Source organism: Lissotriton vulgaris, chromosome 8 (assembly GCF_964263255.1).
Source record: "Lissotriton vulgaris chromosome 8, aLisVul1.2, whole genome shotgun sequence".
Taxonomy (NCBI): Eukaryota; Metazoa; Chordata; class Amphibia; order Caudata; family Salamandridae; genus Lissotriton; species Lissotriton vulgaris.
The window spans coordinates 976,774,755-976,797,437 of NC_141696.1; the positions used below are offsets into that span (position 1 = coordinate 976,774,755).

The window sequence follows — 22,683 nt, forward strand, 5'->3', positions numbered from 1 at the left end:
CTGTACAATGTGCATGGTTGGAAAGGGGGGTCCCTTGGGTAGTCCCACGGGCTTGATTCGTAAGGTCCCATGTGAAGGTGGGCCTGCTACAGTTCCCCAAATACAGATTCTGGCAGCCAATTAGTTTCAGAGAAACTGAATCAGAACGGCTGTCTGAATCTGTCATTTGTACTCGCTCGCTCTGAAACTGAGTCCATAGAGCTGTGCAATTTGGCTCCGAAAGACGCGCCCTGTCCTAATGCCTTTCAGAAACGATTCTGTTAGCCCTACCAGTTTCCAGGCATCGTACTCCGCCATTGGGAAGTGTGTAAGATTCGGTCGGCAACAAAGGTGCTGGGTGGGATTCGGCGATCCAGAATCCGATTCGGAGCCCTTCTGAAAGACATCGAAATCGACTCTAACACAGTGGAACTGCTAGTCAGTTACTTTTTCTGCTGGGTCCATCTGAAGATCTGGAGCTCTGGAAGAAATGTTTTCAAAAGGTTCAAATTTTCTTCTGTTGCCCAAACAACCAAAGAAGTGTACTTCTCAGGCCCCCAGGAGCATGTCGTAAGTGATGTCAAATGGGAGGTCATGAGTAGTGCATTGCAGGGGCGTAAGTTATAGTTAGCTCAGGTAACTAAAACTGCTGAATTTCTTTCGGATTGTGTGTATAATCTGAGCCTGACTATAACGTCCCAGTTACCTTTCTTTTATCAGTGAATATATATATATGATATATACATATATATTCTCTTAAAACCTTTTAGTCAATACCCTCATTTCTTCTCTAAAGGCTTCTTGTGTCCTGCAATTGTTCTTCCCCCTTAGTAACTCCCTTAATGAAATGATGAGAATCAGATTATATGGATGATTCCTGGAAGCACGCCAAAGGCTATTTCCTTCTGTTGCTTTCCTGAAAAGCATTGTTTCAAATCTGTTGTTTTTTATTCCAATTTTAGGATCTAAGAATTTAATAGTGTGGTCATTAAGATGGCTAGTAAAGCCTCAAATTTAATGTGTTTTCATTTTGTAGTTTCACACACTCCACAGCTGCCAGTTTATATTGTACTGCTTTAACAACATGTTTTTTCTCTTTAGCAATGAGTTCTATCACCAAACCCTGGGCACTAGGATGGGGACATGTTTTAATCCCAGCTATGCTGGACTCTTCCTTGACTGGTGGGAGGAACAGGTTGTGAGTAACATCCATTTATTTAATGATTACGTAGTGCTCTGAGTGCATTATTTAGATTACATTATCTGTATTTGGAAAGGCTCTAATCTGACAGCAGCGGAGTTTGAATCAATTTGAAATGCTTTTTTCGTCATATAACATTTTCAAACAATGAGATATGCTGATGTGTGGTGTACAAGAATTTTAATGACCATGGGTTTGAAATTTTCATTCCAGTGTAAACTGGATTTGGCTTGGCCCTTATAGGTGACATTATAATGTAAGTTGAGCATGGACGTACATTAATCTACCAACTAGGGCTAGTCGCTGAGACTTTAATCAACTTTGTTTTTTGAATCAGGTGTATTGACAAATGAATGTGCCCACTAGAACTAGTCAATGAGAGTTCAATGATATAATTAACTTTGGTTGATTAGGAATGATTTTGAAGTTGAGTCATTGTATATAATACACTTCAAAATGGCGCCTGTAAATGTAAATTGTAAAATGTAAATTGATACTTGTATAGCGCACTACTTACCCGCAAGGGTCTCAAGGCGCTTGTACGAATACCGCTGTGGTACCCATCCTGGCTTTCCCTGTGAGGCGTCCACTCCTGGGCGCCCCCAATGTGGAGGCCAGGCATCCTAAGCATTGTGGGGGCCGTTGTGGAGATTAAGCAAGCTATTGCCCAGAGTTGCAGAGTGGGACTCCATGATTGGAATAGGCACCGAGGCGAGAATTATCAGGTCCGTGGAATTTTGAGCCCAAGACCCGCTGAGGCGGGGAATTGAACCCTGGTCCCGGGCTAGACCTCTGCATCAGGGTCTGCCGATCTAATCATTGTTAGAAATAGGGGTCTCTAGTTGGCAGTGGCTTGCACCCTGTTCAAGTAGGGACCCTTCTTCTAGTCAAGAAAGGGAGATACACATCTAAAATAACTCCTGCTCACCCTCTTCGGAGCTAGGAATGAGCAGTCAGGCTTATCTCAGAGGAAAACCTCTAAAGTGTTTGCACATAAAACACAGTAACACAGTGAAAATACTACAAACTGACATCACACCAGTTTTAGAAAAATAGCTAATATTTATCTGTGTAAAACAAGACCAAAACTATAAAAATCCAACATAAAATTTTGTAAGAATCATATTAAAATACAGTTCCTCAAAGTTGATAGCTCTGTCTGAGGTTATTGCAGCATTGTGAACAACAATTCCAATAGTTTCAGGCTGATCTTGAGATCCCAGGACAAATACGATGTCAGGAAGCACCGCAAACTGTGCCATGGAAATGCAGGAAGTAGTGGACCTTGTGATGAGATCCGAAGTCAGGAGCACTGGAATGAGCGGGGCCAGGGATGTAATGCGAAGCTAAACAATGCAATGAGCGGTGTCCACAGGGCACTGTGCAGGCAGCAGTGTGGCTTCATTGCTGAAGCGCTGTTGTTGGTAGACCCAAGGATGTGATGCAAATTGGGGCAATGCACTGTGTGGTGCCCACAGGTGGTGATGCAAGCAGTGGCATTCTTTGATGATGTTGGAGTTGATGGCAATGATGTCACTGGAAACACAAGGAGATGATGGACGGAGTGCTGAAACTTTTAAAACATTCACCCCCAGTCACAGATCTGGGTTGAATCCATCATCATTCTTTAGCTCACTTTGCCACGCCAGTTCAGACACAGCTATATGCAAATCAGTCTTGACCCTGAGCCTCATGGGAACAGTCCAGCCCAAACTGCCAAGCCATGTCTTCCCTGGAAAGGAAACAAGCATCCTGGGACTGGTTTCGGGCTGACAGCCCTCATCAGCCAGGCTACCTTGAATCCAGTGGCAAAGTGAGCAAGGGACCCACGTCTGGCCATACCCTGGCAACTCAGGGCAAACAAAGCAAACACAAGGAGATGATGGACGGAGTGCTGAAACTTTTCAAACCCTCACCCCTAGTCACAGATCTGGGTTGAATCCATCATCATTCTTTAGCTGAATTTGCCACCCCAGTTCAGACACAGCTATATACAAATCGGTCTTGACCCTGTGCCTCATGGGAACATGAAAGCCTGAAAACGGTCCTAGGATGCTTGTTTCCTTGTCCAGGGAGGACCTGGCCTGGCAGTTCAGGCTGGACTGTTCCCATTGGGTGCAGGGTCAAGACTGATTTGCATATGGCTGGGTCCAAACTGGAATGGCATGGGGAGCAAAAAACGATGAATTTAGACCCAGATCTCTGTACTGGGGTGAATGTATGACAATGTTCTATATTCTGTCCATCAATTGTTTTTGCATTTGTCACCCCGAGTGGGATGAGTATACCCAGACATGGGTCATGTGCTCTCCATGCCACTGGAGTCGAACTATCCTGGCTGATGAGGGCTGAAAGCCCGAAACCGGTCCCAGCAGGGAAGACACCATTATCACCTGCCTGCAGTACCTCTAGTCGCCACTAGAGGTCACTGTTCTGCCAAAGAGCTATCTGGTGCTTTATGCACACAAATGCACTTTTAAGTGCTACTGCTTGAGCTTTGCCTTCTGGGGACACCTGCCTTCTGGACCAGCCTTCCTGCCTGCTGAGGACCACTGCCTGCTGGGGACTCCTGCCTGCTGAAGCCATCCGCCGCCTGGAGCTGCCTGCCTGCTGAGGCCTGCCTTTCTGGGGCTGCCTGACCTGCTGGAGCTGCCTGACCTGCTGGGCTGCTTTGGACTGCTGGAGCTGCCTGCCTGCTGTGGACTACCTTCCTGCCTGCTGTGGACTGCCTGGGGAGCTGCCTGCCAGCTGGGGGTCCCTTGCCAGCCTGAAGGAGACCCCTTCCAGCCCCCGCTGGGATACCCGCCCTGCTGGAGCTGAGGGTCTGCCTGTGTCCTCCACCCACCTGAAGGGGACCCTGTCTACTGGCTTGGGGATAACTTAACTGCTTCCATCTCCCTGAGGAATCCCTCTTCTTCTCCTGGGCATAGCAGAACAGCAGGATGAGCATACCTCTGAATCCATGGTTCCACAACACCGTAAAGCTGCAGAGAAAGGTGGAGTCAGATGGCACCACACCGCACCTAAGCAGGAAGATATTTACTGAGCTGCTGGTAACCATGATGGGGTTTACAGCAGCAGAAATCTGGTGCATCATGTTGGATGCACCCAAAGGCACCTACTTGCTTACGTTCATGTCTGAACAAATCTGCAGGAGGTATTGGCAGATGTGCTGGTCACGACGGGAGGAGAAACCTTTCTCTGACTTCCACCTGGAATGCCAGCTTGTGCTGGAGGTCAAGAGAATGACTGTGCACGTCTACAACCCACATGTCAATGTCCAAGACCTGACAACCTTCCTATGCCGCCACTGCACAGTGACTAAAGAACCCTCCCGCAGTGATGACATCCGGGATCGTAAATGGACAGTAATGGTGAAGCTGAAGGAGGACCCGTCGGCCCCAGATGGAATCCACCACCCCCCTTCCAGTTTCTCTCTAGGGCGCGACTCAGGATACCTGTACTACCATGGGCAGCCCAAACTATGCAACAGGTGCAGCAAACCAGGTCACACTGGCAAGGACTGCACAGCGCAAATATGCAGGAACTGCAAACAAGAAGGCCACAAAGCAAAGACCTGCAAAGAAAAAACCCCATAAAATCTCTGTGGGGGAGTAGACCACCTCTTTAAGGAGTGCCCAAAAAGAGCCAAATCCTGCGCCAAAGCAGCCAAACCTCCGTGGAGAGACCAACCGGAGGAGGGGGAAGAGACCAGGCCTCCCGTCCCAGCCCCGCGGAGCTATAGGGGGACTGGGAGAGGGAAGGGCCACACATAGGACACGCCAAAGCCCAAGCCCAACCAGGACACCGCCAAGGTCCCAGAGCCACAGACACCCAACTATACATCACATCCCATCCATGAGCCCGGTGAGCACAGTGAGCCAATGGAGACTCCCACCCTAACTGCCACCGAGGACCAGGGGGAAGGTGCCTGGACAACGCAGGAGCGCAGGAACAGGAGACACTCAACGGACTCGGAAGGATCAAGCAAGAGACCCTTGAGCACACACAACTCCTACTCCGTGCTTGAGGATTTAGAATAAGAAAAGCTGCCGGAACAAGACACCCGGAATGAGCAGTTCAAGCAAGTGACAGAAGTGCTGAGGGAGATGAGGGCGCTGGCAAACTCCATGGAAGCGTCCCCTCCCCCATCGCCAGCAAGAGTAGAAGAGGTGGAGACCACTATCGAGGACCAAGATCAAGACCCGCACCCGTCACCCCAGAGGAGGCAGACCCCAAGCCCAGCCAAGAGGGTGGAGCAGCCAATGTGCAACAGCAAGCAACAGCTGCCGAGCAGGAGGGCCTAGCACCAGAGACCCAACAGGAGGCTGAACCAGCCCTGTAAGTAGCCTTGTCGAATGCATTTGTAACCAATTGCCTTGACTTGATAATTAGTCTTTAAGTATTAAGTTTACTCTTAAAAACGAATTAATGATGGCTATTTGATTATTTTCCGTAAATGTCGGAGGTATTAGAGACAGGCGCAGATGTGCTAGTACTTTGAGTTTTCTTGCCAGCCAGTAGTGTGATGTGCACATGATTCAGGAAAGCTCCATCCCCTTTGCAACATCATACAGACACCTAGAACAGCAGTGGACCCTAGGGCCTTCCTTTTGTTCTGGGGGAATAGCAGTAGTTCTGTGGGAGTGGCTACCTTAGTCAGAGGAAGGCGTTTAACGATGGACTCAGTCACCGAGCTGGAAGGCGGCAGGGCTCTTGTCGTCGGCGGTTCTTGGGCAGGAGAGCCAGTTAGACTCATCAACGTGTACGCCCCTTCTGACGTAGGCAAGCGACGTGAGCTGTTTCAGCGCCTCAGGCCACAGCTGGTCACCTCCAGAACAATTTTGAAGGGTGGGGACTTCAACTGTATTCTAGAAGCAGGTGGTAGATGTGGGGCCAGGGCTGGGGAAGGATGGATGGATGATGCTGCGAAACTACTGGTGGAGATGGTGGGTGAGGCCTCCCTGACAGACGTCATCGGGTCCATCGGGGCGAACGCCAGGAACTTTACCTGGAGTTGCCCTAATGGCTCCTTGCGCTCCAGGATAGACTTCATCTTTACCTCTCAATCAGTGAAGCTCAAGCAACATTCAATGGTGACAGTACATTTCTCTGACCACCGAGCTATCCACTTCCAAGGGGAACTGATGGACAAGTTCCTGCCAGGTCCAGGCACTTGGAAACTTAATAGCTCTCTGCTGGAGAAAGAGGGGGTGAAGGAAGAGTTGAGGGAGACATACACCCAGTGGCAGGCCATGAAAGACACATTCGAGTCCACAGGGGAATGGTGGGAATGGGTCAAAGGCAGGCTCCAAGACTTCTTGAAGAATGTGGGCAGGCAGTTTGCAAGGGGGAGAAAGAGGGAGTTCCGTAGACTACAGCAAGAGCTGCAAGAACTGCACGACCTCCTACTCCGGGGATGGGACGTCATGAGCCCTCTGGAAGAAGTCAAGAAAGAGCTGAGCGAGCACTTTCATGACGAATCCAGGAGGATCATTTTCTGTTCCAAGGTGGAGAACTTGGAGAAGGGGGAGAAATGCAACTCCTTCTTCTTCAAGAAAATCCACTCTGCGCACACCCCTCTGGTTCAACTGCGCAATAAGGAGGGAACCCTCTGTGACACAAGGGAGGACATCAGGAAAGTCGTGACAGACTTCTATGGGGACCTCTACTCAGAGAAGAGGTCAGAGGGAGATCAGACAGAAAAGTTTCTATCTGGTATCCCAAGAACTGTTTCCCCAACAGTGAGAGAAGCCCTTAATACCCCCCTAACTTTGGACGAGCTGCACCTCGCAGTTAAATACTTCAAGTCAGAAAAGACACCAGGTAGTGACTGTCTCCCAGTCGAGTTCTATGCCTTACTGTGGGACCTAGTGGGACCAGATCTCCTGCAGGTGTTTGAGGAGATGGAGAGGGAGGGAATCATGCCCCACACTCTGAGGGAAGGAATGATTGCTCTCTTGTATAAACATAAGGGGGAGAGATGTGACCTAAAGAACTGGCGCCCCATCTCTCTCCTGAATGAAGACTACAATATCCTTGCAAAGACACTAGCAATCAGACTGAAGGGCGCCATGGGAGAGTTAGTTCACCCAGACCAAACCTGCGGGGTCCCGGGGCGCAGGGGCGCAGATAGCCTGGCACTGATTAGGGACACGATCCAGTACATCACGGACCGCAAGATCCGGGCTGCCCTGGTCTGTCTAGATCAGGAGAAGGCATTCGATCGCGTCTCCCATGAGTTCATGGAAAGGGTACTGCACGGTTTTGGGCTGGGGGAGCGCTTCTGCGGTTACGTTAAAGTAATGTATAAAGACATCTTCAGTTCAGTCATTGTAAATGGTTGTAAAACAGAACCCTTTCCTATCAAGTCTGGGGTAAGACAAGGCTGCCCGCTCTCACCACCTCTGTTTGTTTTGGTTATAGAGCTTCTCGCCGAGTACATAAGGAAGAACCCAAACATCAGAGGGATCCAGACACCCGGCGACGCAAAGAAGGAGGTCAAGTGTTCGCTGTACATGGACGATGTCACCCTTTTCTGCGCAGATGCGGAATCAGTCAAATCCCTGCTGGAGGCATGCACATACTTGGGCAAGGCATGAGGGGCGAGAATCAACGTGGAAAAGTCACAGGCCAAACTCTTCGGGCGATGGGACCTCTGCAACGAGCCTCTCCCCTTCCCCATCGAGGCAGGATTGATGAAGATCCTCGGCGTCTGGTTTGGTGGACCAGGGGCAGCAGCGAAGAGCTGGAACGAATGCTTGCCCAAGGTGAAGCAGAAACTGGGCCTCTGGAGCCTGAGAAACCTGAGCATCGAAGGGAAGGCCCTGGTGCTCAGAAACGACGCCCTGCCCATGCTGCAGTATGTGACACAGGCCTGGCCACTCCTGGCCAATGTAGCACGGCCATAAACAGCATGTTGTTCCATTTCGTCTGGCACTCGAAGATGGACAGGGTGAAACGGTCGGTCATGCACAAGGAACACTGCAAAAGGGGGAAGGCAGTCCCCGACATCTCAACGATCCTCAGGGCCTTCTTTGTGTGTGGCTGTGTCCGAATAACCCAGTTAAATGTGAACAAGGACCCCTCTGCCTACAAGGTGTTCCGCTTTTTCCTCCTCCCGGTGTGGAGACGGCTGGGATGGGATAAGTGGGAGAATGCTGTGACTTTCAACTGGGACCTCCCATGGTACTACAGGGAGGTGGAAAAGTTTGTGGGAGAATTTGGGCTGAACTGTGTCATTCCTTGCCTTTGGACCCCAAGACAATCCGCAAACTGATCAGGACCAGGGACACCACTGAACCAGTGAGCGACCTGCCACCAGCAACGGCAACGCACGTGTGGGGGAATGTATCCTCCCCAAGTCTGACCAACAGACACAAGGACATAGCATGGATGACTGTGAAGGGGGGCCTGCCAGTTAGGTCCTTCATGCACAGCAGAGGCCTGTGCCCACACAGGAGCTGCCCAAGGGGATGCCCCGCGGAGGAATCTGCACCCCATCTCTTCTGGGCCTGCCCCTTTGCCCAGAGACTGAGGGCTGCCTTACGACAAGAACTGCTAGCCCTCATCCCCTACGAGAACATTACTGAACAGTCCATGCTGTACGGGCTGTTTCCAGGGACATATACAGAGGAAGATATCCAGGGGTGCTGGAGGCTCCTCTGCTGTATTGAGGACATTCTCCTGTTGGCCAGGACCCGCCTGGTGACCAATGGAGAGGAGGTGAACAGAGAAGGGTGCAGCAGGATGGTGCTCAGCCTGCTTAGAGACTATGCAGCCATGGTCAAGAAGGAAAGTGAAGAGGAGGAAGAACTGTAACAAAACCCTCCTTCCCCACTGTACTCTTTAAAGTACGGCCCCATTAAAACCATAAACAGAGTCTGCAAACATTTCTGAACTGAGACATGTAAATGTTTAAATGCTTTGATTGAAAAGTTAAAGTGGACTGCCTTCCCTAAGGGGGAGGTACCACTTCCTTAAAAAAAAACAAAAGAAAACGGTCCTAGGATGCTTGTTTCCAGTCCAGGGAGGACCTGGCCTTGCAGTTTGGTCTGGACTGTTCCCACTGAGTGCAGGGTCAAGGCTGATTTGCATATGGCTAGGTCCAAACTGGAATTGCATGATGAGCAAAAAAACGATTGATTTAGGCCCAAATCTCTGTACTGGGGTGAATGTATGACATTGTTCTACATTCTGTCCATCAATTGTTGTTTTTGCACTGATGTCACTGGACCAGGGCTGGGGTGTAGGATGGGGAGGTGCTTTTCACACCTCATGAGTGGTGTCCAGAGGCCACGGTAAAGGCAGCATGTTAATGTTAGGTGGAGCGTCGTCGTCAGTGATACTAAGGCTACAATGTGAAGTGAGGCGCTGCAATGTGTGGTGCAGCAGCTCAATGACGGCATCAGGTGGCAATTTCGGTGAGATCAGAGTTGCGTTGTGAAGTGGGGGCGATGCTTTGTGCGGTGCCGTCAGGTCACGGTGCAGGCAGCGGTGTCGGTGAAAGCATTGGAGACGGCATCGGTTGAGCACAAACACGCAGTTCTCAGTTCTAGTCAGCAGATGAAGTTGGAGTCTTTGATGTGGCTGACACTTCCAACAGGAGGCAAGCTATACCTCAAGCCTTGGAGAAACTTAAACAGTAGGATCAAGAAAGTTCAGGCCAGTCCGGCCACTGCCCAATATAGAAGCAGCTAACAGCAGGCCAACACATCAGAACACCCAGCAAAGTGGTAGTCTCTCCTGAGGGTGTTTCCAGCTCTTATCCTTAGTCCAAAGTATTCTTAAATTGTGGGGTCAGAGCCCCAATGCTCATACCAGTTTTGGTCTTTGAAGGAGGTAAACTTCAAGTAAAGTCTTTGTTGTGCACAAAACCTTGCAGTTCCCTGCTCTGCCCCCAGACACATTACAGGGGGTGGAAACAGCAGTGTGTGGCGATAGGCACAGCCATATTCAGCTGTCAGTGACCACTTCTCCTATCACTCTAGCTCCAGAAGGCCCATCAGCCTGGTAATGAGCCATCAGAATATGCAGGGTACACCTCAACTTCCTTTGTGTGACTGTCTGCAGTGTATGCAGCAAAGCCCAGCTTGCAGGCAACACAAGTGTGGATTCCACAGGCAGGCACAAAATAGACAGGCAAAAAAAAGCCCACTTTCTAAAAGTGGCATTTTTAAAAGTGCAATTTAAAAACCATCTTCACTAAAAGATGTATTTTTAAATAGTGAGTACAGACATCCCAAACTCCAACTTCCTATCACCTTCCATCGGGAATCTGCACTAGAAAGGTGTTTCAAGGCAGACCCCATGTTAACCTATGGAGGAGATATCCTTGCAATAGGTACACTGCCCCATGCCCATGGGTCTGCCTTGAGCCTACCTTACGGGCGACTTACATGTAATAAGAAGGAAGGTTTGGGCTTGGCAAGTGGGTCCACTTGCCAGGTCGACATGGCAGTTTAATCCTGCTTGCAGACACTGCAGTGGCAGGTTTCAGACACATTTGAAAGTCTTCTTGTGTGGGTAGCACAATCAGTGCTGAAGGCCCACTAGTAGCATTTGATTTACTTACCATGGGCAAACACAGTACACTTTACTCGGGACTTCTTAGTAAATCAAATATGCCAATCATTAATAAAATCAATCATTAATACAATTTACATAGAGATCATATGCACTTTAGCACTGAATAGCCCTGGTAAAGTACCCAGAGTCCTAAAACCAACAAATACAGGTCAGATAAAATAGGAGGAAGGAAGAAAAATGTGTAGGGACAACCCTGCAAAAATGCCAGTTCCAACAGCGCCCATGATCATCAGTCTCTCATGCATCTGTATTAATTTAGTCTGTTTTCACTGTTTTGTACCTATTTTTAAACTGAGTTTGGTTGGCTCACTTTGGCCCAGTGAACAAGCCTACAAAGTGTGTCGGGAGTTGTTGCAAAATAAGTTCATGCTTGTCACAACAAGAAGGTTACATGATATCTTTTCTGAGAGGAGAAAGGAACTTTTGGTGTTTGTTTGTCGAGATTCTCACCCAAATGCGTTATAGTAAGGACCTAGTTTCCATAGGAAAAGCCTTTTTTGTTTTGCTAATACCTTTGGCGCCATTTGATGAAACTTCACAAAATATTCATAACTAATTTGCCACTCATTTCACCAGCTGTTTGTAAAGGTTCCAGGTGATTTGTTCTTAGTCCAAAAAAAGGTGGAGTCCCAAAATGCCTTTTCCCCATGCAATTTCCCATAGGGATTTTAGACACAGCTACAGCCCGAACGGCTGAACGGAATTGCACCAAATTTGTCACATATCGATATCTTAGTCAAGAATACTTTTTGAAATTTGGTGTAAATCTGCTCAATAGATTTGGAGTTATTAAAGAAAAAATATTATGCATATATAGAGATGTAGATCCTCTGCGGAGGATCCACAGATTAACGTGCCAACAGCAGTGCCATGATTGGCTGGCTGCAACCTGTGAGGAAACTTGCAGCTGCTATTTTAAGTATCAGGACTCAGTTCCTGGGAAGAAAAAATAAAGTGTAAAACTGATATAAGGGGTCAGGGCAGACCCCAGGGGACTGATTGAGGGGTCTGTGAGGAACCCCTCATGGGCAAGAAATTGCCAATAAATGTTTTTTTTTTTAGACACGCAAGGATCCACCGCAACTCTCCTCACACAGGAAAATGCTGCAGCAGAATGAGGCAGTTTTAAAGATAAATGGCAGTTACAATGGAGGACAGCAAGTAAAATATATAGGAACAGATTGATAGTGGAGATGTGCAGGGAACTACAACTAAGCAGTGATTTTAAGAAAAAAGGTAGCTAACTACGTGATTGACTTTGGAAAAATGAACAAAAGGGTTATTGTTTGGGATATGCTTGGAATTGGAAACAGAAAACCACACCTGCTACAGGTAATGTGAAGCTAGTATGCTGTTGAGAGAAAGTCTCGTGGACTTTTGACCTGCTGACAGATGAGAGACATACAGAACAGCACTTCCAGACATCACTTTGTTTTCTTGCAGATGGTGCATCTTCCTCTTCATCCTCAACAGGTTTTGGATGTTCATCCTGGACAGAAGATGAAGCTTCAGCCATTCTATGAAATTAGAGCACCACTGGCTCTCAATCCTCCTTTAACTGAGTTCACTAGAGAAATAACTGGTTTTGGGTGTGGTTTTACATGTGCAAGGGTGGGGTCCTTATGTACCCAATCAAAAAGCAAGGTTTGCGTGTGTCACCATGCGAATTTGTGAATCCGGACTGTAGATTTACTTATTCGCTAAACTTGTAAATTGAGTAACTTTCATGAAAAACAGATATAGCGGCCATATGCATAATTGTAAATATGTTCACACTGATGTAATTAATGAAAATAGATGAAGGTACATATGTGAAAGAATCTTTAAAAATGTTTGTGAGTCCATGTATCTGACGTCGCAGATTCATTCTGAGTATGTGATGGGTATAAAATCATAGAGTACTTGTGGTCCTGTCTATGGGCGTGCGGTGGACTTATGACAACTGCACTTGCAACCAACTGCCGTATTATGACTTTCACAATAGTACCGGTGGTGGACCGCCGGCTGCGGTAGGAAAAGCTGTTCCCTTGGACCGGTGCAGCAGAGGGACAATGTAATATGCTGAGCAGGACTGATGCAGTCCCGCTGAGTATATGATGAGTTCATCCACTTCGCCAGCCTTTTCAGGGTGGTGAGCCTGCCACAAAAATGCTGTTGGTGGGGGAACAATGGGAGCCCTAAAGGGTCCCCATGCACCATGCCATGAGGATGCATTCAGCGGTGCATAACATGTGACACCTGTCTGCTTGCACCCCCAGTTCCAACACAGCATGGGCTTCACAGTCCATGCAGTGCTGGAACATCTTTGCCTTTCCCATTGAGTTGCCCTTTTTCAGGGCACAGCCGTGGGAATGGCAAAAAGACCATGTGCCTGCACATAATCATATGGGTGGTCTTTGCATGGCTTTGGCGCAACCCTGCCAGAGGAGAGCTTTCACAACTGTGAAGTACCAGGTTTTTAAGAACCCAGCGGTGCCAGGGAACACACCCGAAGACTTTGAGTTCTTCCTGTTTCAGACTACAGAAACACAGAGTCTTCTTGGTGAAGTCAAAGATGGTATTTATTGGCTGCAGCCAGTAACAGGTATCCTAGAAGTACAACACGGTGTATGTTCTCAGGAGACTGCTCAAACTTACAAAGCCAGCCTTCCCTTTTATACAAAATATTGTGCTCTAGGCAAACATTCCTTATTTTACAGTTGACCATTCACATATTTTCACTACAAAGAAAAAGCAGAGTCATGATGACAAACCCATATTTTAGGCTGTTCAGCCCACAATCAATTACTCGGCAAAGCCTAGTTTTCTCATCAGATATCGACGGACCCCCAATAAAAATGGGCACCTCCTCCTCGTAAAGCAAGTCATAAAGAAAGAAACAGGGACAGGTGTGTGTAAGATTAGACATGGTTTGTGTGCGATGAAAGGTTTATGACATGGTGCGCCTTGATACTAATCTCATTCGGCCACTGGGAAAGGAACTGGCCAAACAGGTTTGGCTTAAGGCAATGGAGTCAGCTTGCCCAGGTCACAGAGGAGTCAGCAAAGGTGTACGTGTCCTTTAAACTCGCTTCGGCCTTAGTCATTTGGCCTGTGTGAGGGCAATCATAAAATGGCTGCCGTTCACAAAATGGAACCCGAGGGTGCAGGATGGAAACTCTCATTTCAGGGTGATTCCGTCACTCGATTATGACCAAAATGCTTGTGCATAGTATTCTAACCATTTGCGGTCTGCTGATACCAAAATCGTCACGATACGACGATGTTGACAACACGGGTTCAGAATTTTCAGTACCATAGACCCTCCTTTTCCCCTTACACAGGCAATAACCTATACTCACGCTAATCTGAGTCCAGGTCTATATTCATAAAGTCATTGAGATGTTGCTGTAGCATCATCCTATTACTTAGCTCGTTTCTTGATACAGGTTTCCTTACACACGATGTAGCACAGAGGCTACATATTGCAGGAGCACACTGTACACACAGACAGAACAGAAAAAGAATGGCCAAAATCATCCCAATGACTATCAGAATTTTCCATCCCCAGGCAGATATCAGTTCCCAGAACCATCCCATCAATGACCAATCTCCTTTATCCACGTGAATAGATTCAGAGATCTTATGCAGTTTGGAAATGGCCAGGTAAACTGTCGGAGCATTATCCGGGATGAAAACGCAGCAACTTGATTGGATCACTTTACATACCCCACCTCGTTCTGCAAGTATGACATCTAACGCGACCCTGTTCTGAAGAGTCGTAAGGCGATCCGACTGGAGCTCAGCCGTCAAATTACTAAGGGCACCGGCAGTTTCAACTACGGTGGATTCAACCACCCTTGTCAATTGCCTTATGTTCCTGCTGTTAACCATAGGTCCCCAAAACGGCAGAAACCCTTTACGAAATCTCCAAATTCTTGTCCTGCAGTGTTTTCTTCACTGATGACACCTCTAACTATCCTTGTCTTATGGTAATCTGCCACAGCCGTATAGGTGGGAGGCAACAGGAACGAAACAAAACATGTGCCCGAGAAGTCAGGGGGCAACCATGTATAGGCTCTATCATGGCAGATGAAATAGGTACCCTTAGCTGCTAGAAACGAAGGAGAAATCTGAGACGTAAAAACATATGTTTCAGTGCAGATACTTCTCCCTAACTGAGCTCCGGGATTCTTGCCATTCCCTTGCAGACATAGGTGACCCTGATGGGGTACAATCCAAATCGGGGAGGATTTCTTTGCTCGCTGGTTCTCACTCAGAGCAACTCTGTATCCTGGTACATTCCATCTAGCATAAGCTCGCATTTCATCTCTAGCGCCGAGACACCGGAAGGTATTTGTGCGCTTTAGAAATTTTATAAATAAATAAATCTCTAGGAATCGTTCTGTACGAGTCAATTGTTCTGCTCATATTTGTGATTCCTACTACCAATGCTTTGTTGCTCGAATTACTCCTCGTGAAACGTGGAGGATATGGTTCGATGGCATATATGAACATCGTCTGAAACGCCACAAAGAACCATTATAACTAAATGGTAAGACCAAGTATGGGATTCCCTTATGTGGAAATTAGCAAAATTAATGTACCTAAGCGGCGTTCATTTGCCTTTTTCCCATTCCCCTCCCTGTAAGCACCATGAATACCGTGAAATATTGACCGCATCATTCCGCCAGTAAAAGCCCGTGCCCATATGTACATGACAGCCATTTTAGGCACCATGGCCTTTTTGCCCGCTCATTGGAATCCCCGGCTTCCCTCCTGCGCGTATTTGAACACCCCCCCCCTCTCACATGCATAGACCATAAAACCCTCTCCCTCTGCGCGACCCTGCTCTGAAAAGCAACCCTCCTGCTTGACCCACGCAAACCCCCCCATTTCCTCTCAAAGAAGCATCCTTCGCCTCAGCTGACATAATCCCCCCAGATGTACCTGACTGCCCCCGTTCTCTCATGTACGGGTCATAAGACCTCTCTCTCTGTGCGACTCTGTCCCTGGGCATCACACCTCATGCCTGACCATCACCTCCCTTCTTCCTATGAATACCCCTCCCTTGACGACCCCTCCACTGAGCCCGATTGTCCGCACGGACCACTGGTCATCTCTTTCGTCTGAGGATACAGTTCATTGCCCACCACTGTATGCACTCGTCCCTCTTCAAAAGAACTACTATTGACCATGACCTCCCCACCCCTCCGAGAATCGATCAGGCGCACACATTCCAAAGAAATCAGCGGGACACTCAGCTGAGCAATAGCCCCCTCCCATTGTATGGTGTGAGGACCTGTACTGTAGCCACGTGTTGGATTGCGCTAGAACGGGGAGGGGTCGGGGATGTCTTTTCCTTGCTTCACAATGTTATTATTGTAATAAGGAATGTTTGTGATGTATAAAAGGCGATGTCTCAGAGAATTTGTTAGAGCACCTCCCGAAAGACACTGTGTTTCGTGTCCGAAATGACAGGCTCTCCTCATGAGAAATAAAACTCTGTTCTTGTGTTCCTACGTCCAGCGCCCATCTCTTTATTTGGTAACTACTCAGAATGGGAACTAAGAGGCGTCTTGCGCTAGCAGCCTGGGCATCGGTTGTAAATTGGGCTGACTTTCCACAATTGGTGTCCCAACGCGGGGTCCATCAGTGAAATAAGGTCCAGTAAGAGAGATCCAGACGATGAGGTGAACATCTAAATGATTGGAGTATACCTGCCTTGAGAGGGCCCTCGTCCGGCTGCCGATTGAATGAACTTCACCGATTCTGAACGGACCTCTCTCGAGTGACCTATTGTCCTGACTGGAATCCCACAGGAATGCTGCATGGAGTAAGAGAATGATCAGGCGCTGGAGGAGGAAGACGAAGAACTGTCCACATGGTCCGGTCCGGGTAAGATTAAGTAGGGCGTTTTTACGCCTGATTGGTAGGATGGTTTTATCCATCTGATTGATTGATTGATTGTATTGGAATCGGTATTTAAATACTGATATTGTTTGTTTATTGGTTCATTTACCTTTGGTTGCTACTTGAAATATTGGTTCTCTTCTTGAGAACGAGACATTCTCTGTTTGCAAACAGCGGCGAATAGGAACGTTCGTCTCTCTTTTCAGATAGAGAAGGGTAGGTAATGCCCCTTTATGATTCGTCATGCCTACCTTTCTCCCCACTGATTGTTTGATATCGATTTATATCGATTGTTGCTCTTTGAGATCTTCCCTGTCTACAAACAGAGAAGAATAGGAATATTCTGTCTCCCTTTGCAGATAGCGAAGGGCAGGTAATGCAGACGTTTGTCCCCGTTGTAATCCGTCATGCCTGTTTTTCTCCCCACTGATTGATTGATTGGCTGGACATTTATTGTTCAAGGAATTGTTCGTTTGAGGTATTTTCTGTTTGCAAATAACGTGGAATAGAAATATTCTGTCTAGTCTTTGCAGATAGAGAAGGGTAAGTAATGCCCCTTTATGATTCGTCAGGCCTACCCACTCCCCACTGATTGATTATTTATTGGAGGTAGACCATCTGGTCCGTCCAGGTGGATACCCTAACGAAGGGACATATGCTCTATACTCATTGGAGGTGATCATCCGGTCCGTCCAGGTACCTTAATGAAAGGACACATGCTCCCCACTGACTGATAATCTAGTTCCACCCGGACCATTTATTGAAGGTAACTCATCTGGTCCGTCCAGGAGTATCCCTGATAAAAGGACATATAAAATATGAAGTGATCACCGAATCCTGTTAACAGAAACTTTAGCATGAAACAAACTGGAAAGGAAGGAAAAACAAACTAAAAAGAGGAAAAGAGGAAAGACATAGGAAAATGAAATCAGTAGGCCACTGATGAACTTTTATTTAAATAACGAACAAAGAAACGATAACAATACGTAATGATAAAACCTATTATTGTCCTAGAAACAAGAAACGTTAGAAATAGGCCCATAATAAGAATCCAGAGAACAGTAAGAGAAACCAAGCGTGACATTGCAACGGCCACGAGGCAACGAGGCTTCATCGCCCCTCACTGCCCCAAACGTGCCTGTCCCACCGCCTGCCACGCCCAAATAGCGGCAAAATGGGAAAGATACAAGTCACCAGACATCTGCCCCTTTTTCTGGAAACTTCCAAAATGCAACAGGCTTACGGCTACGCCCAGCAGGAAACAGCATATATAGGGCGGGTCCTGCTGCCAACCGTCGGCCAGGAGATCATCACGTAGGGTGTAGCCGGAGGAGAGGCCGAGGCCAGCGGAACCCGGCCAGGGGGATTGCCGCGGTAACACTGGAGAGTTGCAGGTTTTCCCTCTCTCTCCCAGTCTGGACCAGCATCCATGGGAGGCCTGGGGTGGAAAGGCCACTCCGCTAGCAGCCCGAAGGAGGCGCCGCGCGCCAAGGTCTGTCCCAAGGATGGACTAAGGGACCCGTTCCTGGAGCCGTGGCAAAGAACGTCCGGCCACCCTCAGCCAGAGGCCCGGCCCAGAGACGGACGGGACGTTTCTTCTTTCTTCTATAATTCCTGCAACAACCCTGAGGGGGGGATGTCTTGCCTCAGCCACCGACCCCCCCCTCTCTATCGCCTGCTCCGGCCGTCAGCAAAACCGGAGCCAAAGCAGGTAGCCCCGCCAGCGATAACCCTGGAGAGTTGCAGGTAGCCCCTTCAGCGGCAACGCTTGCGAGTTGCAGGTAGTCCCGCCTGGTCTGGCCGCTCTTCATTGCCTGGCACGGCCATACCAAAGTGGTGGAGCCAAGAAACGGCGTGGGGTCGCTGGAAGGGGGAGGCGGCGCGAACGAGCCTCCCCCATCCCCCTCCAGGTGGAGGCTTCCAGCGACACCCCAACGCTTCTGCTCAAAGAGGGTCCATATCAAAAAGGTGGATTTTTTTGCCCAGGACTGGCGTGCGCCCTGCGCTCCTCGACCTTGAAGATTCTAAAAGAGCCGGGGGGGGGCCGACCTCTCCACGAGGCGCCCCCCGCCCCCGTCCTCCGATGGAGCCACAAGACGTCGGCGCACTCCTGCCGGCGCCAGCCTCAGTTTGGAAATGACTAAAAATCCTGCAAAGATACAGATTTGTTCAGTTCCGGTGGAACACCAGAATGACCCGGTAGGAAAGATTGTTACCTCCCTCCCCACTTTTTGACTGATGGCTCATATCGCTAGTCTGTTACCCTATTACGAAAAACTTTTTGAACTGCCAAAAGAAGGTTCCGGTCCAACCACGAGCCAGTAGAGACAATCTGACTATACTGGGACTTGCCTGACCTCGCCCAAAATGGCGCCGATACAAATGAAACTTTCAGCTCTTTGTTGTACCCTGATTACTCAAGCTTTGATGTCCTGAGATATGTATGTAGTTTTTGGACAATGAAAGTAGATAAGATGGATATCGATAATATGTTCAGAAAAGGATTTGATATAAGATAGATATTGATTATGTGTTGGGACAATGAACCGGTATAGGGTGGGTACCAATTATGTGTTAAAACAGTGAATTGATATGAAATAGGTACTGATAGAGCATTCAGACAATGAACTGATATTAAAGTTTTAACGCACTATGGTTATTTGAAAAGTTTGACTTTTCGACATTTATGATGCTTGCTCCCAATGAATTTCGATACGATTTTATTACACTGCTGCACTTTATATTATGAAATAAATGGCCACCGACTTCGTTCCTCTTATGCACAGTTCCAGTCTGCTCCGTAGCCGGCCCTCTGGGTTGTAGGCCCGTATTTGTGCGCCAACATTTTTATTAAAGGGTTTTTTGAACCGGCAAATATAATTGTAGCGTTTGGATTGATGAGTTTCGAAATGTATGGCTACTGTCACCGATATAAGTAAAATACATGCAGCATGATTAAGGTTGAAAGTTAAAAAGGCCCGATACTTAGCAGCTACATTATGTGTCACAAGCAGCCGGAAAAGTGTTTTAGACGCCCTTAAGCGATACCGAAGAAATGCCACCTGACCCTCACCCTTGCACATGGCCTAAAAGGCCACGATCAAGTGATTCATGTAGATACGCAGACCATCGATGATTATCTATCTAACAATACTGGTTCCTCTGGGCTTAAACGCCGAGATGGTAGAGGATGCATCGCGTGGAGATGGGTCGAGTATGTGGTAGGTAAACACATTTTCGGATTATTGCGCGCTGATGTGTTTTGAATGCTGCCCCCACCCCCTTCTTTCTCCTCCCTTCTGCAGGTCGCGCCGGAACATCGGCTGAAGTATGGAAGAGCGATGATCGAGCGACCGACAGAAGGGGAAAAAGGGGATCTGAGCATAGCACTTATGCTAACGAGCTTTGAAAGGGGTAGACTTAGATATGACTGTGCCTCCTAGAACGTAGCGACTGGGAGGATGGACTGACATAAAAAACTTGACGGGTTAGTACTGTATGACAGAATTTGACTCGAACCAGCACGCCAGATAGTGCAACTATGACGTTTTACTAGATAGGGAAAGGACAAGGAAAGTTCCGGGGTAAGGTTTACCTAGGCACCACCCGTCTGGAAAAGTAGGAATGATGTTGATGTTCAAAAATGTACCACCTCCTTCTCGCACTCTTATAGATATAGCCAAGCTGTCCGACTGTTCTCCCGATTAATGCCCTCCGTTGCCTCAGCCTGGAAACTTCTTGCCAAAAGAAGAAACAAAAAAGTGGTTCAAGATCCAACCGTGGGCAATAGCCCGACCAGGTTAATTCCTGACCAACTGACCGAAGTGTAAGTATTGGCGATCGAGAACGCTCGTAAAGATAGCAAACGAAAGGAAAAGGAGGAAAAGGTTAAAAGAGCTCAGCACGTAGACAAATAGGACACTAAAGATACGCAGCATGCAGAAAGAGATCTTTTTGGCCAATAACTGTTTTATGTTTTGTCATTAACCTTTTTTGTATGTAATACATGTACTGTCTTTCTTTGACTGAGTTTGTGTGTATGTAATGTATGGGTTTATGTCTCCCCTCTGTTCGCGTCTCTGTGTTACCTGACCCCTGCTGTTCTGTGTTGTGAGCGCACTAAAAGACCCATTACTGTACACGTCTCTCTCTCTCTCTCTCTCTCTCTCCCTCTCTATCTCCCTATCTCTCTCTCTCTCTCTCTCTACATGTCATACGTGTACCGAATGGCTCGTTTAGGTTGCGGACGACTCTCACTCTCTATGAGAGTCTCCCTATTCCCTCTTCCTTTTTCGTGGTAAAATTGTGCCCCGTCGGCACCAGCCTAATTGGGTTCCTTTTTTGAACGCAAAGGTGTTCAGCAAAATTGACAGAAACTAAAACGATTGTGACTTGCCATATTACTACCTCTCCTTTCTGCAAAATAAATGAACTTGAATTGGCTAAGAAAGAAAGGGCAGGTAAGACGACTGATATCCCCCAATCTGGCCTTTTATAGGGGGACTACATGTCAATGGCTTACTATTCTTCAGTTCGTTAGAAATACGATCCCCAATGCCCAGGTTGACCCCCAATGTTCAGGTTGCCCCACCCTTATGTACTCAAGCGCGAATGTTCAAAGCGTCCCCGCTTCTCCCATTGACCCCTGCACCATATCAGCTACCCCCGAAGTATAACTGATGGCCTTGATTAACTGTCGCTCCTCGATGAAAGTCTGTTTACCCCCCCCCTCTCTCGATGATAGCACCCCCGCCCTGTTTGAAAGGGTTAACCAGCTCTGAAGGGAAATGTTAGACTGTTAAGGCTCGGGTTAGAAAGACGAGTCTCCGCTGAAGGTTCCGAAATGTTGAGTTTGATGAAATGCGCAGTTGATAGGAGCCTGATTTTTCTCCACATGTGTCATGAATAGACGATGAATAAAACTTGGCATGAACTCAGTAGGAATGCCGACATATATACTGCATGGTAATAGACTTCTGACTGTGACCGATGAACGTATCTCCCAAGTGCGTAGGATTGAAGGAGGAATTCACATGCGTAAATGTCTTCTCCTGCCAGTTCTCTAAAGCTTGTTTTGTACCTATTCAAAGATATACGATCACCGGAGGAGAAGGGTCGGACGTGACATACAGCCTGGCTGCAGATCTTGAGACACATGTGACCTCGACCAAAGGAGGAGCTGCAGAGCAACAAGATACGGGACGAGACAGCGATCTCAAACGTGGAAAAAGAAAAGTTGACGGGCTGCCCTGAAGCCCTCAGTCTGCTAACCCACGTGTGCCTGAAGTCTTCGTCCCCTTTTTGGGCCCGATTGATGGGCCTGCCTGCTCGTTATCCTTTGCTCCCTTGGTCCCTTGGAAGTGTCCGAAAGGATCTGACCCCACTCCGCCCTCTCTTCCCTCGACTATCCAACAACCCCCCCTCTTTCTCCACATGGCTTTTTGACTCAGAAAGAAGAAACAGCATTTAGGTGGAAATAAGGTTTGCAAACGGAAGTAAAAAGAAATATAGGTGCCGAGCATAAGGCACCACCAAAAGGATTGGTTAGGGAACAGGACTGTGGTCTAACAGCAGAGGACTGACCGCACCCTGCAACGCGTAAGGATAGATCCGAGCTGGACCTATAGCTCCACCGCCGGTGCTCAACAGCGCCAACGAAAAGATACGGACGAGAGCCTACCAGTGATGGCTCACTGCTAAAAAGACACTGTGACGAAGATATATTGAACTGAATTCCTCCCTCAACCACTTGGTATTGTTTTCAAAATGTTTGTCGGTCACCTTTAGAGCTGTACATTGACGAGAAAGTCAGAAGCATTTATACTGTGTAGTATGCTGCACCCTAGGCTTGTAGTAACCCAACAGATGTAAATTTCTATGTATTGCATTCTGCCAATCACATCGACTGCTCATGGTTATATCCAATGTGCTAGTATTGATAAGTTTTCATCAACGATACATGTTTATATGTACCCCCGTTAATTAGGAAATGAACTAGCTTATGGTAAAAGCGGCGACTGTGG

General features: G+C 47.8%; 2 pseudogenes; both read left to right on the plus strand.

The window, feature by feature from the left end:
- The first annotated feature begins 4,122 nt into the window (after window positions 1–4,122).
- On the plus strand, window positions 4,123–5,525 carry LOC147698197 (uncharacterized; annotated as a pseudogene).
- Window positions 5,526–7,698: 2,173 nt separating this feature from the next.
- LOC147698198 (uncharacterized) lies at window positions 7,699–9,001 on the plus strand (annotated as a pseudogene).
- Window positions 9,002–22,683: the final 13,682 nt, after the last annotated feature.